General features: G+C 42.0%; 1 protein-coding gene across 1 annotated transcript in view; it reads left to right on the top strand.

The window, feature by feature from the left end:
- Positions 1-20033, top strand: part of LOC141910564 (uncharacterized) — a 38214-nt gene that overhangs the window by 14206 nt on the left and 3975 nt on the right. The window lies entirely within an intron of this gene.

The raw sequence follows: 20033 nt of genomic DNA, 5'->3' as shown, positions 1-20033 counted from the left end.
TGACAGCACGACCCAAAGGACGGTCGAGTTTGTTCGTCAGGTTTTGGGAATCTTCTCGAATAAGAAAGAAACCAAATACATATACATATATATATATATATATATATATATATATATATATATATATATATATATATATATATATATATATATATATATATATATATATATATATATATATATATATATATATATATATATATATATATATATATATATATATATATATATATATATATATATATATATATATATATATATATATATATATATATATATATATATATATATATATATATATATATATATATATATATATATGTATTAATTTGAATAGTTATTATCATTCGTGGACGACCAATACAAAAATGAATGGCGCGTCTCGCGAATATGATAGACGACGAACATAATGATGGATATCCTATTCTAACGCTGCGCTGGAATAAAAACAAACTGGAGTTTGAATGTCGTACGGACCGGCACGAAGACGCCATCCCGAAAATAAGATGCCAGTAGATATAGAGCTTGCTACATCGAAAACGAAACCTCAGTCGAATAGCCCACTCGGTGCTTGTTGCGGGACGGATTTTGTTAGAACATAGCGCGGAATAATGATAATGATCATTTATGTATAACACTGGGGGTCTCTTGCGATTACCAGTAGCTTTCAACTACACTTGACAGGCAACCAAAAAGATTAGGTATAATTTTGCAATCTGTACACTTTCCAGTATACTCGACATAGTTGACAATTTAATTCTCTTCAGCCCGGGGACGAAATGTTATAAGGTGTTTACGGTGTGTCATGAATGGAGCAACGCAATTAACTGACATTTGCCAAGAGGAACCAGTCGAATGAGCTGAAGTGGGCGGCAAATGGGTGTATTTTGGACAAATCACATTAAATCAATCAAATAACACTTGCGCATTTCCCAGACTCACGTGTCGGGTGATCGCGTAAAATACCTAACCGAATTTCGTAGCTGGCGGCTTATTGAAGTGGTCGCAATTGGCCACTCCACGAGCTGCACGAATATCGCGCTACTAATGTTACTCAACAGTGCTCGTAACCGTGACACTGCAACCTCGAGCGCTGGTTTTGTTACGATGCATTAGCACCGCTGTCGTTTCTTGTTATATCGATTCCAAACGAAAAACGTCATTCAGTGGGAGCGCATAAAATTTAGATAACGTGTTTTCGAACCATTAAGTAATTTTTGGTTTTTGTTTATGTCTCGTTTTGCTGTGGCAATCGAGGGTCCACTTGGTGCATCGTCTAAGCAATAATTCTAAAGAGCACCGGAACATGGCAAGCTTTGTACGGACCGCAGATAGTTTTCCGAAGTGGGCCCTCCAGCAATAATTCTTTTGAATTATTCTAATCATTATTCTGACCGCTTCTAGATTCGTTATCCTCTCACGTGTCACGAAGTCATGCGCACGACAAGACGTATCTGCCAACTTAGGGCTCAAGGCCGATCCGAAAATATCATTTTCAAAAAATCAATAGATTTTGTCCCGGTGTGGTGGGGTGGTTCCGGCGCCCCTAGTTACTCATTTTGGTAGGATCTTCTATGTAAACCGTTGTATTCATGATCGTTCGTACAAAAAAGTGTTGGCAGCGTGCCCACTGGGTATACACGAGCACAAGGAGGCAGGGTACAGATCTACGGCTATTACACGGATGGCTGCTCATGGGCTGTCGTGACGACGACAAAAGCAGCCACTGCAATTCATAGATAACGTCGTACGAAAGGTCAAATAGCAAGCGAACTACGACGTTTAGAATGCGATATGTCGGTTACTTTGCTGGCAATGGTTTTACATTACAAAGTATTGAAAAATTAAGACCCTTCTTTCGAGAGAAACGGGAGTCGAGCACACGATGTCTACTTAGTTAGAATCGTTCATGTCGAATTTCTGGTGTCGGAAAAATAGTTGGAACTCCTTAGAGCCCAGACACATGCTTTCTGAGTTTAGAAGCAAAGATGTAGTCCATGGAATCGAATCTAACTCGTATAATAGACGGGAAGCTGGGTCCTGTTTAAGTGTTCACCCTGGAAACAAAGTTCCCAGGGGAAATCTACACCCGGACGAATAGGGTTCCTGGGGAATTCGCGATCAGAAAAGCTGCGAGCGCTTCGAAGATAGAAATAACTCATAAGTTATTTTCCCCTGTGTCGAGAGAAAGATTAATTGAAAAGTCCCATCCGGCGGTGCAGTACGTTTTTACGGAATATGATTTATCAGGCGGGTTCGTGCAATTCGAATCGCGTTGGGCCAATATTTGAAGTCTTAATTACAAACACTCAACGCGCAGTGGCGTGTTAACACTAGGGACTACTCGATCCTACAACGGCCCTTCAGCTGAGGTCAAATGTGCAATTAACGTAGCGAGGCAAGAACTTTGTTTGATTATCGATGTGAAATCAACTCATTAGTCACACAATCGGTTTTATTCGAGGCAGAGGTTAATGGTAACCACACGCGTCAGCTCGATACGAAATATTTCCGGGTTATTCCGGGGGAAATAGACGATAACATATACGACATGAATCGTATAGCAGCGATGTTGGAAACTCAACAGAATCCAGCGAATACAAGTGTCAAACAAAAATCTGAAGCCAATTTTTCATAACGTTGTTATTTATGAATTCAAATTTTAAAGGTTAAAGACGAGAAGCCGTAGAACGATAACAGTTCAGTAAAATGTGACAATTCTTCCTAAGATCTCGTCTCACACTTACAGCTTGCATTTCCATCTTAATTATCTGTTATTCGTCTTCATGATACTCGTTGTCGTGGCAAAGACTATACGACGGTTACAATGAGGAGGGTTTTTGTCATATTCAGTAATTAATTTCCATCGTGAAACTGGGCGCACAGTTTTATGGACCAGTTTTTAACTTCGAGCGCCATCTCCTCGATCATGATGTTGCATAAAGATAATACGCATTTTCTTAAGGACTCCACTCCTACATAAGAAGCAGTCTTGTAGGTGTTAAGCGTCCCCGGTTGATAAAACTTTTAAGTGCTTCGTTTTCGTCGTCGTAAACACCAGAAAGTATTCCGACTTTTGACACGGAAACCGTGTGTCAAAAGATACCGAACGCCCTGGGAATACGCACACGTGTGGATTTCTCGTTTTGAGCGGCGCAGTATCAAAATCGCAAAAACTAGGCGCTTCCTTGTTCATCTAGTCGACGCGATAAGTCAGCCTATCGTTCATTAAGAGCGTACAATCCATTAATAGCTGAATCCAGCCGGCGAGATAATAACGGCGAATGATTTAAAGCCGCTTTGCCTCTATGGATTATGCGAGCGCACCTCGAAGGCGACCAAAGGTGCTTTGCCGGAGCGTTGAGAAATGATGACTTTTATTAAGATACGAGTGAAAAATCACCGGGTTGCAATATCGTATGCCGTATACAACGACGACGAGTCGAACAGCCTGGTTCGTTGTCGTCCTCGGTGGGATTGAGGGGTAGTGATGGGCTGACCGAGAATAGCCGGAGAACAGATGGCAAACATATTTATAGCTCACAACATCACAAGTGCCGGTGTCACAGCCTGGGTTTACTTTCCAAATGTTAAGCTGTCGTGTTTTGAATAACATGGAAACATGATATTTCTAGCTGTCAGAACTAAAAAAATATTTTCCGTCAAATTGTGTCAAATCCCACACCGAACGATACATTAAACCTTCACGTAGGTTTTTATAATATGCAAAAAACATGCGGACATATTGTATATCGCTATTAATGATATTTCACTATCTAACATGAACGTCGATCAATGTGGAATGCAAATCATTTCAAAATGACGAAACCGAAATTACATATGCAAATCATCAGTGCACGTTAACCAATCACGACTCTCGTTACTCTTGTCTGCCTACATACAGTTTCTCCGTGGAAAGTACGACATTATTTTTGATTGGCTTCATCGGGCAAACCATTTCTTTTCGTATCGCGATGGCATCAGGTCCGAATCAACCTTGCATAGGAGAATGTATGTATCACTATGTGGTAGAGATACCATCAGAGTTTCACTTCTACTAGGTAGAGACTGTACGATTGGAGGTTGGAATTCTTAGCCAGTGATGATGTTCGCATCGTATTGGAGCTGATTTTTGACTGCTTCATCGGGAGCATTGACGTAAGACGTATATAACTGACTCTCGCTGAGCCCCATTCGATGAATGATTAGAAAAATTGGCGAATTTATTAACACAGTTCTTTACGTACAGCTATATAAAGTCATGTATACCGTACATAGTCATATTTACAAAGCAATAATATCGCGCTGGCCGTAAAGTGATCTACATTCATATGTATCGATAATTAGACTATATGATTGAACGTTATAAATGATAATAGCACTCGATATCGCGAGAGGTAGTGAGTGTAATACTTGTAGCTAGATGATGATGAAGTTGTGTTCTGTGCCGCGTCTGCCCGTGACGTTAGACGATAACGTACGGCGACTAAGTCATAACGATGACGCGTTAATGGTAATAATATATCAATAACGAATATTGCTCTTCTGTAAGCAGTGATTTGGCATCTCTTCTGCAATATAACACTCGTCTTTCAATGGTTCGTATATGTAGTATACGGTCGTGATGTGAAATCGATACTGGACCCTGGTTGTCGCATCGCGCATCGCCGGCCATATCGACTGGCGAATACAGATGGCACTCTTCCTCTGAATGCGTGCTATTCTTAGCCGAAATTATTGCTGGCGATAAAATTAGTTTCTATAAATAGAACGGGAATCGATCGTTTGCCGATTATCGACCGAAAATTAATCATCTGCTAGCTGTGTGCGTGTATCGTCTTTGATTGCTTGCAGGGTGCTGTCGTGTGTTCGTCCTTGCACTTCGAGTCACTGCCGTGCTTACTAAAGCTAACGTGCATGGTATACCGATATGAGAAGACTCGTAGAGTAGCCTGGTGTAAACCGGGATTAGAATGAATAACGAGACGAGTAGTACTATATAGGTTAACTATTTATTTGACGCACGAGTTTTCGCTACAAATAAATAGAGCTTCATCCGGTTAGGAATGAGCTTGGAGTAATCATTTGTCAAATGATTACTCCGAGGAATGAGTGACGCTTCTGATGAAGCTTCTATACATTAGTAGCGAAAGCTCGTGCGTCAAGTTAACCTAATGTACCACGCGTCCTTTTATTTGTGGTATACCAATAGTAACCCGAGTTTGTTGCCTAGGCTATGGACGTTCCTTCAATATATCCCTTTGGAAAACTTTGGATGATAACCTCTAAAAAATTCCAAATTTCAATAAAAATTTGCCAAACGAGCGCTTAAAATTGTCCTAATCACGTGCGCAATCTCTATCAAACTTAAGCGTATGGACGAATTAGACAGACACTATTGAAATTGTTAGATGTTCCCTTATTCCCGTTGCATCGCCGACAACTCGCAGTTAATAACGAAAACTGCAAAATCGATGGTCGAATTATTTTCGTTCAAATCACAGTAACCGAAAAAAAATTCATCAAACATTTACCGAACTGGCTCAAAACAAATATTACCCGACGGTGATCGAAACGCGCTCAGGTCACGTACGATAAACTTACTTTTCTTCTGTCAGTGTCTACCGATGAAGCTGAGCGTGTCACATGCTGATGGTAATCAATAACGACCGGTTTCCCCATGTCCTTCCCTCCAGCCCCTACTCCGGTTTCATATTGGATTTAATTTCATATTGCACTGACAGAGAGCCCATCATACATCCGAAGTTTTGGGACCCACCAACAACAGGACTCGTTTCAGGCAAGTCCAGATTCTCGTATATACAAATATAAAACCAGAATATAAGCCGCCATTTATATTCAGAGCAGGCGACACGAAGAAAAAGAAGCATAAATCCGTTATGGGGTGATTGTCAGCGGAGAGAATCCACTTTCCCCCGGAATACCGCATCCACAATCATTAACAGGCGCCTCGTGTTTTTGTTACGAAATCGTCCTGGGAGCGAAGACCTGTCACAGGATGAAATGCGCTACCTCCTTGTCGATTCTATACCGCTATTGTTCGCGGTTACGAAGTGACAGTCGGATCGTGCCGAGGTTTTGTGGAGCTGTCTTAAATAGTTGACAGCGTATCCGATATCGTCGGCGGCGGTGCAGATTTAGACGGCTGCAATAAGCCGAGGGTGTTGACGGGCACCTCCAGTGGACGCTTCAGTAATCTTATCGCTGTGTTGTTTACAGTAAAAAGTCGGACGCCACGTCAGGGCTTATTTATTCTAAGCAACGCAGTCGCTAAAAAGGCGAGTACGGTTTATTTACTTGGCGGAATATACATTTTTGCCGCGTAGATCGAGTCAGAATCTATCACAAATGGGAAGTTGATAACTGAGTCCACATAATGCATCTTCATCGGGATTTTGATAAACCTCTATTTTACAGTTACTTAGCTGCCATATTGCGTATTTTTGTCCAGCATTGTGGGGGGGGGGGTCATTTTTTTCGCTTGTGATGCGTGTTCTATTGTATTTTACCGGTCCTTGAATGGATTTGGACTTAATATATGAACGGTATAACCGCGTGAATCTTTATTCTCATCTCCTATTCTTCCTTTCATAACTAATAGTTTTAAGAAAAGAGGAAAAACTGATCAAATAATACAGGAAAAATGTACTCTAACAAAATGGCGGCTAGCATAACTGTGAAATGCATTTTTAATGCTTCATTTAAAGGCTGAACTTGGTTCCTCCCAAATTGTCTAAGAATGGACCCTCCGAGGGTATTCAATTTGGTCTTGAACGATTGGGGCGCAGTGGTAGTGGTAACGTCAAAGGCGACTCATCTGCACCCTCTACGCGATTCAGATGGTGTCATATTCATTATACTTGCAATGTACTGAGTGGTGAACGTCATTTGGAGGAGGTTTCTAGAAATGACTAGAATGAATACGAAAACATCATGATATTCCTTGAGGATCAGTTCGATGAATCTGTGAAACAATCGAGGGTTCATCAGACTTAGCCGCGAAAAAGCATACACTTTAGACCGCATCTCCGGGCGACTAAACTATACCGGCAAATTATGCAAAACCGATTCCTGTTTGTGCGAAACGTCGATATAGCGACTTGATTTGATTCGACTCGACGGGTGAATACGAGGGCACGTGATAAGCATGACCGAACATCCGGTATAATACCGTGAAAGGCTCGTCAGAGCGCGCGTTCCAGTTCGAATTCTATTGATGTCTCATTCGGTATATTGACTCGTTCGGTTTTAGAGACGATAGCGCATGATCATCATAGTTAAAGACGATCAAGTTGGTTCATATTCTTACTTAAAGTTATTTGTTCCTCACAACGTTGTGAGTAACGTTTAACTCTCAATAGTCCCAGCATTAACTAAGGCCGAATTGAGGATGGGATCCATCTTACAACAGCCTAGATCCGCGAAACTAACATTTTGACCTGGGCCCTGGTCACTTTTCGCACCGGTGCCGAACGGGTCCGTGCCTACTGCTTGATACGGGCCAAATTTGTCCCCACTTCAGTTTTCGTATAGTTAGTAGGCTAGTGGTCGAAGCTAATAAAGTTCGACCTTGGTGTATTTCACATCGTCGGCCATCTTGGAACTAGTAGTACAGCGACTGTGTGCAATACCGTGGTTTGCTATTTGTGGACTTAAGTTCCGACTAACTGACATTCGGTTTCACTTAGCTCGCGAATAGTCGACTAACATCGATTGCCGAAGTTCGCTCACAAGGGTCTACTCATGCCAGTGTACAGGACGTCAAAACGGTCGAATCGCCGCAAATTTTCTAAAAATTATTTTCAAAACATCGGAAATCCGCCATTCACATCACGACTGTTTTACATTGAAACGAAACCGCCAGCGCTGACAAAGAACAAACACGGAATTCACCGCTGCAAATCTAAACACGACCCCGCGATAAATATTTATTTTATAAATTGTGGGATATTGGCCTTCTCGAATTGCACGTTAGAATTTTACTGCGACCGGAAATGAGAATGAATATTCGCACTTCCGGTTTTTATGCGACGAACAACTGTTCCGATGACGACAGCTGCTCACGCGTCACGTGACAACGAAGCTTCTGCGCAAAATCAGTAGAACTGAAAGTGAAATTAGTGATGCCAATTGAGTCTTACATCCGACAAAAGATGACTGTTGTCCTCATACGTCAAGTTGTTTTTTCTTCTGTGGATAATATTCCTTTGAAAGCGTCGACTAAGAAAACCGCGTGTACGTATCGCTTTACGAAGAAGCCCATCGGCGAATTCTGCATGCCGAAAATCTAATTTGGTTCAGTTGGGGTTTCGAGCGCTGCGTAAAACGAAATTAACACACCCCAAAGCATCGTACCGGTGAATTTCTCTATACTCGAATCAAACAGGGCAATTATCGCGGCGTGCTGTAATAAAGACTGAACAATGTTTAATTACGCGTCTGCTGGCAGGTGCTGATTTTAATTTACGTTTTCTCAACGCCGACGCTGCTGCTATTATACGCGGACGGCTTTGGATTTCCCTTCGTTTCGCGACGTATTGAAACAACACAAACAACACCGTATAGCCGTGACACAAGCAAACTAACTTGAAAGTTTATTGACGCCTTGAAAAAAAACGCATTTATTAGCAATATTATTGGCACTGACTAATAATATAATATAGATGATATAATGTTAAGGATTAATAAAGTTATTTTGGATTAGAATAAATTGAAATTTGCATTGAATTGAGCGGCAACCAGTCTATCTCCGATATATCGATGACGTATGGCACATTCTCTCACACAGAACCCCTTAAACAGTGCATACTAGGTATCTATGTATATAAAATCATTGTTTAGTGGTTTTTACGGCGTCAAAAATACGATACCGCAGTAGTTCTGATGTTGCGAAGATGAAAAAAGAAGATTTTAAGTGTTATCTGAACGTCGAAGCTATACTTAAGCCGTGTTAGTACATTCGCCTGTTGTATTTCAATCTGCATGTGCTGCTATCTGGAAACCGTTCCATTATGGTTTTCGGTTTCAGAGCACGCAAGGTTACCTATTCTGCATCATTGAATTCCGTGGATTCAGGCGTTTATCGCAAGTTGCTGCATAATGTTCACATTTACCAACGCGCAGAATCGACGGGCCCACATCCGGCGTTCGAGGGGTTCGAAGTACTTTTTGATAAGACTTTGTACAAAATTCTCTTAGTAATTTAGTATGTTTGGGTTCGAAATCTGTAATAACTGCAGCTATGGTTTTATGCGCCTTCGCAAGTTGTCCTCACACACTGATACACAGCTGTACCCTTAGTTCTTTATAAAGAACTCCCTATTTCCTCGGAAAAGCGTGAATGGAATGGAATTTACAGCTGTATAAACGAGTACACAAACTTATATTCTATATAGACAACGGTTTCGTGAATATTCTTTTATACAGGTTCACGACTCAACACAATCCCATTGCCTAAAGGACTAAAAATCAATGTTAAAAACTGTTTATCATTTAAGGCAAAACTCAAGCCCCTAGAATTGTACTAACGGTCCCTCAGTGTACCGAAGTCCAAAACATTTCAGTAGCCCTATTTCAAATGTAATAAGCGGGATAATAGCCTTTATATTTATTAGCCTTGTCTTATACTACGTCGCCGAATGGGAACTCATTATCTTACAAACGCTACACGTACACGTAGACAGCCGCCATATTGGATTGTATTGTGTTAATACGGCATCAAAGGTCAAGTTCACTGAGCAAATATCGAACGAAGCTTGGGCAATTTCCGAACAAGCAAGCGGTAATATCGGCGTTCATTACTGTTGTGAGGCCCGTTAAAAATTAATATATCGCTTACGGTTTTTGATGCTTTGGCTCTTGCCGGAGCCCGCCGCCAGCGGTATACGAAAGGAATGATGCCCGTAAATTTTGCGCCGCATTTTTTACGGTTACGAAGAGACGTGCGATGTCATATCGGGTCGTCTGCGCTTCGACGATAAATTCACCATAAAACTTCCCCTCACTGTCGTTTCACCTCATTAAACGTCATTGCTCGGGAGCAATAACGGCCGAGACTTTTGCATTATTCCGTCCAAGACTCAACAAGTTTTCTCCACTCAACACGCGTCATCCCATTAGCGTCACTAGATTCACATACGCGCTACTATCGGCATCGAAACAAAAGCGTACAGGACCTTTCAATTTTCGGCATTATCGGTGCCTTACTTTTCTGCACCGGGTGAATAGAAACTTAATAACGCCAGAGAAGTCGGTGACCTTGTTTCGCTCGAATTGGTGGCATTTTTATCGTCGATACGAAGTCCGAAATCGCTTTCTAAAACCCACGAGATCCGTATCGCTGGCGAGGAGCTGTTTTGTTTAACCATTCAATTAGGGACAATCCCAATTGAACGAAGCGTCGAGTATTAATTCAATTTTCGTGAAATATGGTTTTAAAGGCTTCTGCTGTTGCTGATAAATAGGAATTAGTCGCTTTCGCCGAGGGGCCAGTGAGTCGGCTCGGTTCGCGAGTGCACTAACGATGCCCCGGCGTTAGGCACGAAATAGAACCGTTGTCGCACTAGCGGTATCAGTCCCTTACCGAAACAGTCGCTGCACCAGGTCTATTACCATTCATTTTTCTTCATTAACAAGACGATGAGTCGAGATGAGCTAATAGGACGCGGCGCTCTGGGAAATCACAGCCGGTAATCAACTAGGCGATGAAGAACGTCCGCTTCGCGTCGACTACGACAGCATCGGCAACGCAAAGGTGCCATAATTCTTCATAATCCATAAAATGTCATATATCTGGCAACGTTACATCTGTAGTTATGTATCATCATAGTTATAGCCTAATAATTTTATAGGTCATACGAACATATGTCGGTATATGTACAATATGTATATGTAAACATACATGTAAATGTACATGCACATGTATATCTTCATTTGCATGTACATGTATATGTACATGTGCATGTTCGTTTACGTTTACGTGGATAAACAAAACGGCCTTCGTGGATTCTATCTAGTTCGTCTAGTCAAAAATGCCGACTAAGGGAGCTGCGTAGGAATTTTGCAAATAATGGGAATTATGTGCAAAATGAGACAAATCCGTGTGCAATATATGAGCAGAATGAAATTCTATGTACGACTAACTTTGCATATTATAACTGATGATGATTTGACGCTTATGATCCGCCATTATTGAATGCCAATCGTATTGTTTGGACCAATCACAGTCCGTTTGATGCGCAAAAGCGTTCAGGTTTCTCAAAGATCGAAGTAGATATTCCTAGTTTTCGTATCGATAAGGCGTATATGACTACGAGATCGGTACTAGATTTCTATCTTTCTTTTATTTGGTTCTTTGACGTCAAGACGTTTACGAAATGCTTTTGACCGACAAACAAACTGTTGATCTGGATGTCGGACCTCTTGTGGCATCCGCTTTCTTCACACGTAACGCATACTATTTCGACTTGGTGATTGCGATCACGTCGCCCGTTTCAAAGGAAATTAAAATGAAAAAAAAAAATACAAGACACAAAACCATCATCAACTTGAGATACAATAACAACGGCAACATTTCGAATGCCAAGTTAACCCAGCACCCGGGCCCAGTTCCACAGTTGTGAGTAAGAGTTAACTCTGAATTAAAGTTTGTTCATTTTCAATGTTTTAACCCAGAGTCAAATCTTAACTCGGAACTGTGGAACTGGACCCCGATGTTTATTAAGAAGAGTCATCCTTCAAACGTTAACCCACCCACCGCACGATGTTTTTAAAGGGCTTCAAACGTTCCGAAGTTTCAACTCATCTCACCAGAGAAACGGAAATTGGAATAGGTATGATACACAATTCATTCCAAAATATAAATGACAACAACAAGGAAGGGTAGGAACAGGAACTTAGAGACAATCGCTACGATGTAGATAAGACAGCAGGTTTATACAGTCACTCGGATGAGATAAACCGGTGCAATGTTGTTTAGACATTATATACCATATCGAAACGTTAGAAGAATGAATCTATTCAACATCATCATCATCATCATCGTCATCAGTCGTGGGTTCACTTATCAACTTCGAAAAAACTGAGATTATACCAGTGTCTACCAGTGAAACAATTGGAAAATTCTGGGCGAGATGCGATGACGTGAAAATTGTTGTCGATGGTCGTCGTCGTCTTACGGGAACATGTAATATTCAGGAGTGAATCGGCCACATCGTGTGCACATTGTTAGCGTACACGATAATTGCTCCTGGAAGCGAGTTTCAGAAATTGTCGGCTAATTGGGGTGTACTTTCTCTCTCTCTCTCTCTCTCTCTCTCTCTCTCTCTCTCTACAAGTACTGGTTGCTTCTGGCAGGTATATGTGAGACTATGTGTGTAGGCAGCAGCAGCAGCGTTTTCGCTTCTTAATGACACGTGAACACACACAGAGTATCGGCTGAAGGCGACCGATCGCACATTTCCAAATATGTGCCCCTTGTTTACAATAACACGGCTGTACGTCGTATCCGTGTAATCTTTGTCACGTAATTCCGGCATCCGTTGCCTGTCGATGTTTGTCAAACTAATTACACGGCCCAAAAGGCATCGCGTGTCTTCGTGCGAAAATGATGAACTCGACTCTGGAGTTGGGAGCGGAAAAAGGACGTTAGACACCTGTAACTCATGATGATGAGGCCTGTTTAAATCATTTTCTTTTTTTCGGATTCTTAGACTAAACGTGATGTAATCTATTTCTCACCACGAATATATTGACAATATTTTTTCGTACATCGACAACAGAACCATTAAGGCTGTACATCCCTAAGGATGTTTAAAAAAAAACTCAATATGAAAAAGACAATGAAAAGATAATGGAAAGATGAATGAATAGATTAGATATGAAATAGAATGCATACTATGCAGATATTGAAAACTCATTGCAGACATAGAGATCGATGCCAAAATGGATCGAATGAGAAAATTCAAAGCAATCTTTTGAGTTGAGCATACTTATTATTGAAACCCGGCCTATAACTAACATCAGTATAGATTCGACTTGTGCTGCCACAAATTGATTATCGGTAGAACTAAAAACTCATTCGGGATGGTGGGTCCTTAAAAATAGATCAATTCGACGAATCTATTATTTCCGCTGCTCTGTTGTGTTCCTTTAATTTCGAAGTTACGCCAAATAGTTCCTTTCATCCTCGGCGCGAAACTGGGCTACAATCAACGGCATCATTATTCGCGAATTAAATTGACTACAATTATTGCGAGAGAGGAGAGAGATAGAACGGCGCAACGGCGCTAAGTCTCTCCAGCGCCCGAGAGCGAACAATTATAGCGCAGCCGGTGTATCAATTCCTCTCGGTCTGATCTAATTCGCCGACGAAACACTTTCGGCGCCAAAACCCGCCTGAAAAGATTGACTGATAATTTCGTCCTTCCCAACACCGCGAGGAGATACGCTCTATTACGTCGACGTTCTAATTAGTCAGGCAAGGTGATGTAAGGGCACTTTGATGTGGAATTACTAGAAATGAGAACCGAAACGCCGAGATTCGGGATAAAGCAAACAGGGTAAATTTTTCATAGTAACAAAAAAAAAACGTAGTAGGATCGGGAGGTGTCTCGGATGAGTTCACGTTTTTCATTCGACAGCTAATAAGGTTGTTGAAGACGAAAATACGCAGCTTGCATATGTTCGACTGATTCTCGCTCATCCGTACACACACACACACACACAAAATAACGACGTATAAAGGCGGTGCCTTTTCCGTCGAGTTCCGCGCGAGAGCTCGTCGCGTGTTTTTTTTTCTCTTGATGAGCGAATCTCTGCCTCAATACGTCGCACGGCGCTTTGAACAATGCCGTTAATTGCTGTTTGTAACTAGGTGTTGCTCTGGAAATAGAAATGAAATCCCAGAATACACGTTAAAGATCTCGGGCGAAACTGCCAATTAGCCAAATGCGCGTTTAGTACGCCTGTATTGTACGCGTATGAAATGTTTTTCGCGTTAAAGCACCGTACGGAGATAGATTGCAAGAAAATTCAATTCCAATCAATCTGTCTTCATTACCGTTTCGACAAAAACTGCTCTCATTACCGTTCGGCGTTTCCTCCCTATCGGTCGACGACCTTGAACTATGCTAGAACTTTCCGTTACCGCGTTCCACAGGTCACGTGTTCAAAGAATCATCGCGTGAAACTTCGTGGATTTCTTGCCGACTCAGTTGAGAATATTTTTGGATCTCTCTGTCTCCGCGTAGAGTAATCTAATTACTGGCGTGACTTAATTAAGAGCGTAATTTTCGAAGCAGCTGAACAACTAACCCGCATCACCTTATTTACGAGCAAAAGTTATTTCGATATTTCGCCTTTCGTCGGGATTAAAACAGCAGTTTGATGAGATTGTTATCGGGATGAATGTATCGTCTTATCACCGCAACACGCACGTCAAGTGTCGCTCTTTCTCTCCATCTCTTTTTGCATTAAGGCGCAACTTTGTGTATGTCTAAAAATGTGTCGAATAAATCTCCCAAATTACATCTGTTTTTCAGTCTCGTGTCACGTTCCTTTCGACAGTCGACGACGGCAGAAAATTACAGTAGCAATCTTCATCCGGCAGACGAAACAAATAAAGTTTGATTACGGCTAAAAAGAAATCCTCTGCACACGTTTTTGTTGCATATTTGCATACTAAGACATTCGCTTTTCTGAGACACAACTTCAGTCAGTTTTACAGCCGTTGACCTGCATTGACATATTAGTCGAATCGGTTATTTCCGGTGATTAAAGTGTTTACTGTAGTACGTGTTCGCCAGCTTGTTGGGAAAAATGGACGAGCAAAATGAACCATCAGACAAAGGTCTTTTCCTACGTTCGACACCGGCGAAACATCTGAAGAAAGGGGGGAGGGGTTGAACTGATGAGGTCCGTGGCCAAAAAGCCCTTTTTATCCATATAGACGCTGTGGTAGAATAGTCAGGCGTGGAGAACAGATAATAAGTTATAAGTACCGAATTGAAAAGATTAAAAACAAATTCTCTTTACATCAAAATACACGACGTTTCTCACTAGAGATCATCGTCAGGATTTTGAATCGATCAATTGATGAAGGCTTTAAGGCCGAAACTGTTAATCTAAATTTGGAATAAAGAAAATGCACCCCAGATCTCAGATATTTCACTCATTTCAAACTTATCATAGACGTTATTGCATTTAGGTGTGGCAGGAAACCGCCATACTTGTTTGCAGAGCGTGTCCTCTGTAACATCCATCAGCTCCAGCTTCCGACTCGGACCGCCCGCCAATGCGGCTATTCAATTGGTCGAACGGGGATAAAATGATTTGATTCTTCGCTCCGATGTCAATTCACTCTGTTACAGGGTACTTTACTTTACCGAGTCAAAAGATTCGTTGTCGGCGTTTAATATCGGTAAGCGTTTAAAAACGCCGCACTACGTAGGGTATCATTCGGAACAAGTTGATATTAGCAATTCGATTGAAAGAAGCTTTTTTTCATGGAAATAATAATAGCGAATCTCTCCTGCACAATCTGGTACAGGAGAGGATGAGAGATCGCATCCACGCCCATGGGAATATTCAAGTTATAGTCGGCCTATGGGACGCTCAAAATGGCATTTATTGTGAATGGATGGCAACATACCTCAGTCAATAGATCAGATCCTATAGTTTTTAAAAATACCTATTGCCACTCTGTGTTCATCATTTTTACCTATAGGGGGCGCTGAAGTTGCTATGATTAATTACCGTATGGCAGTTTTGTTCGTAGCAACTTCAGCGCCCCCTTTGGGTAAAAAATGAGGACCCATTGATGTATGTATGTTGCCAACCATGAACAAAAAATGCCCCAATATTTTCCCTAGAGGTCTTTACCGCGTCGGCAGGCCGATTATATCAGGAGACCAACGTCTGAAGAAAAGATAGCAGATTTCCTCCATGTGAATTATCTATGAATTCGAGCAGGAGCGTCGACGGCGGACTACAGGACAACATGCTCTCTTTCTCTATCAGGAAATGAAGTCTTTTCTTTACATGTTCAAAGGTAGCATCGCTTCCGGGATTGGTTGCTGGCAGGTTTACAAGCCACGAACTATGTACCATTGTAAACTGCGATTCACACAAGTCACGTCATCTTCGTTCGATAAATCAACGACTCGCAGATCTTTCTATTTCTGCGAATCGAGCCACGCAGCGCAATCAACATTCCCGACGTTACCCCCATTCCGCTTGGAATGGGGCATGCATCTTTGATGATCACGCGCAACAACCTTCGATCTTGATCTAACCGAACTCGCTGTTGTTTCTCTCGCACAGAGACAACTGGATCTTATCTCGGGTCAAACAGACGAATCGGAAAAATTGTTCGGGATTCGGTCCATGATTTTTATGTCGTCTTGCCGCTGATATGAACGCCAGCCGTGTATAGATATATGCTACTAATCATTCCATGCGAACTACTTATCGCCCGCCTGCATGCGTCTGAAAGTCGGAAGCTTTCATTTTATATCGATTCAACAAAAACATTCCCACCTGCATCGGGTAACAACACTGTTCAGCAATATTCGTATTCATTTCTTCCTCTTCTCGGTCCTCGCGTCGGCGGCCTTACTTTCCTTTGCTTTGCCCTCATGTAAATCATCTTCGTACACCATTCATTTTGTCCAGCATCTTAATTGATTATTCTCACTCTTGTAGTTGTAAATATCATTATGTTGCACATGTTCATTTCTATGAAATGTATAAACGAACCTTTTGAACTTGTTTCTAGGCCCACGAGTGATTCGTTCGTTCATGACACGAAATCGTGCATTTCTAAACATTTTTTTCTATATTCTCGTCCAGTAGTTGGATTGTGGTTGAACTAATGGTTGTATATATCTTGAAGTCGATGTCGAAAGCTGGTTCAAATCTAAAAAGCAGGGAGGTAGTAGTATGTGCGGGATGGAGATTGGGGGGGGGGCAGCTGGTGGGAGATCGGAATGATGGAGCCTTACTCAAAAGCTAAACGAACGCTTACTGCTCAACTTATTTCTCGTCCACCAACTCTACACCGTCCTACGTGATCTCAATCGACATTCCGAGTCGACCGATGGTGTTTTGCCGAGAATGGCGTCGTTCCGCCGTTTAATTTCCGGTGTTTCCTTGGCGACAATTAGATGAGAATTTCCAATTATCGAGCTAACAAACGTCGTAAAAAACGCCATTGTTTCGAGCAAAGGCTGCGAGACTTCCAAACTCCGGCGTCGAGGGGCACTAGGAATAGTAATTCTCATCACCCTAAAATCGGCAAAGATGGCGACTATCTATCTCCCTCGCTCTATCTCTCAGGGAGACGAGACATTGTTAAAAGCGTCGTACCCGCGCACAACAACAGCGTCTCGAATATAGTGAAAACAAGCCGAGAACTGGTAGTAGCTTAATAATCTGTTTAACGATGTTCAATATTGTTTAATGTAGCCGAAGACATTCTGACTTAGCACACTGTCGTTACGGAGAGTTGTCATTGGCAACACACGTCGCCGATGATCGACCCATCTCTAGAAAAAGCAAATCTTTGTCGTTCTGCGTCGACAGTTCCTCGGCGTATGTTTTTTTCTCACTACACGCGTTGTCGGGTCGTAGTTCTTGAACCGTTTTTGCTTGTACGGCTAGAAGAAAGGTGTGTAATGCAGATGTGTGTGTGTGACGACGAGTGGAGACGCGTTTTCTGGTATCGGTTACCGATAATTGTATAATACGAGATGAACTCGTATACGCGTATACGTATATCTACACGTATGTGTCTAGGCTGTCACTGGAAATTCTTCACCGGAGCGAGTAATTCTATACCCTCTCGTGATCACAGAGACGCGCGCACTCTTATGTTGGAGTCGATAAAAAATTGCTGAATTCACCCCGCAGACAGAAGAAGAACACGACGATCTGATTTTGCGGTCACGGGCAATTCTTATTGGTCGATTAACAGAAATGCCTCGTTTACGGACCAATCAGAGCGCGTTTAACGTACCGTCACATTTGAATAAATGCTCGTTTAAGGACAAATCAGATAATTTTCAACATTTGTGTCGGGGAATTAATCCTTCGAAAAAAAATACAATACACTTAAGTGGTTCTCAGATATTTAACATGTTTCTGCGTCAATCTGTATATTATTTTAAGAGTCATTTCGGCCCCGAATCAATGGATACATTTCGAGCTTTTGTATCCTTCAAGTAGGTCCTTTCCTATTCTTCAATAGGTTTTTTTCTATTCTTCCGGTAGGTTTAAAAAACCTTCTTGAAGAATACAGAAACTCGAAATGTATCTGTGTCCTTCGAGCTATTTTTCAGAAAACCTACTTGAAGAATCGAAAAAAGCTCGAATAATGTATCGTTTCAATCACCCTTACTCCATCACCGCTGGCTCCTGTTTCATTATTTGTAGCTTCCGATAATTCCGGAACTCTGAAATAGAGTTTAACTGTTTGACTAGCTGCATGATGGTAGAAACAAAAAAAAACCGAACTTACGATTTACATGAAATGTAGAAAATTGGTTTATCGCTCTGCAAAAAGACATTTGCTTAGAGCGCAGAAAAACATTATACGATATATGTGTAAATACATGAATTTGTGTAGGATGGACTATAATAGCACAGATTCACACGCTTTAAATGTTGTTAAAACTGTCAAAATCCATCCAGGGACAGATGAGATATGATAAACACGCATCACAAATAGTTTCTAAAAAGGAGAAAATAATGACCCAACAATACAGGACAAAAGTACCCTAACAAAATGGCGGCTAGCAACTGTAAAATGGTTTATTACGTAAACACGGCTATAAATAACACTATAAACTATGAATAACGCTATAAATTTAATTCACTTTACCCTTTTGCCTTTTGGGCAATACTTGTACAGTGATAGCGTGATGTTTACTTGAGATAAAAATGGGCTTACCAGATTTACTAGGGTTTTTCTATTAGAATTAAAAGGTACCCAGCTTATTAATAGGATGGGATGAAATAAGATAGGTCCCTATATATTTGTCGTATCGTTTCGAAGTATGGGCACACAAGTATATAAAGTGCATCTCATCTCCGACTAAACTATACACAACATAAGTGAGAGATTTGATCACAATGAAATGATTAGATTCGTAGAGGAGCCCGGTGTCACCCAGGCGTAGGATGAACACAACGAGACGAGTATTACTTTAAAGCTGTAACTATTTTATTGTCGTACGAGCTTTCGCTGCTAGTGTATAGAAGCTTCATCAGGTGAATAAAAGTCAATGCGGAAAAAACGCCATTATGTAACAATGAAATGTGGAAGACAATGTTTCCCTCGTTAATGAGATTTTCATCTTCGTCACGCTTATTGAGCCTACCAGCACCAGATCGATGTTAACAGTTTAAAAATAACCGTTTATTAAAAGAAATACCTAATTAATAAATATGGCGTTTGACATCGGGTGATATTGTGTCGATCGGAACAGATGGTGATAAAAGCAATTACGTTTTCCAAATTTTCGGGGAAGGGATTTATCCGTCGAAATTGATTGCAAGTAATTACATTAAATTGATTCGCGCCGACAGGGGCCCGCGAGAGAGAGAGAGAGAGAGAGAGAGAGAGAGAGAGAGAGAGAGAGAGAGGGAGGGAGGGAGGGAGGGAGGGAGGGAGGGAGGGAGGGAGGGAGGGAGGGAGGGAGGGAGGGAGGGAGGGAGGGAGGGAGGGAGGGAGGGAGGGAGGGAGGGAGGGAGGGAGGGAGGGAGGGAGGGAGGGAGGGAGGGAGGGAGGGAGGGAGGGAGGGAGGGAGGGAGGGAGGGAGGGAGGGAGGGAGGGAGGGAGGGAGGGAGGGAGGGAGGGAGGGAGGGAGGGAGGGAGGGAGGGAGGGAGGGAGGGAGGGAGGGAGGGAGGGAGGGAGGGAGGGAGGGAGGGAGGGAGGGAGGGAGGGAGGGAGGGAGGGAGGGAGGGAGGGAGGGAGGGAGGGAGGGAGGGAGGGAGGGAGGGAGGGAGGGAGGGA

The sequence above is a fragment of the Tubulanus polymorphus genome, chromosome 9 (genome assembly GCF_964204645.1).
Source record: "Tubulanus polymorphus chromosome 9, tnTubPoly1.2, whole genome shotgun sequence".
NCBI classification, from domain to species: domain Eukaryota; kingdom Metazoa; phylum Nemertea; class Palaeonemertea; order Tubulaniformes; family Tubulanidae; genus Tubulanus; species Tubulanus polymorphus.
The sequence above is the reverse complement of the archived record's forward strand: the minus strand, read 5'-3'. Positions and strand labels throughout refer to the sequence as shown.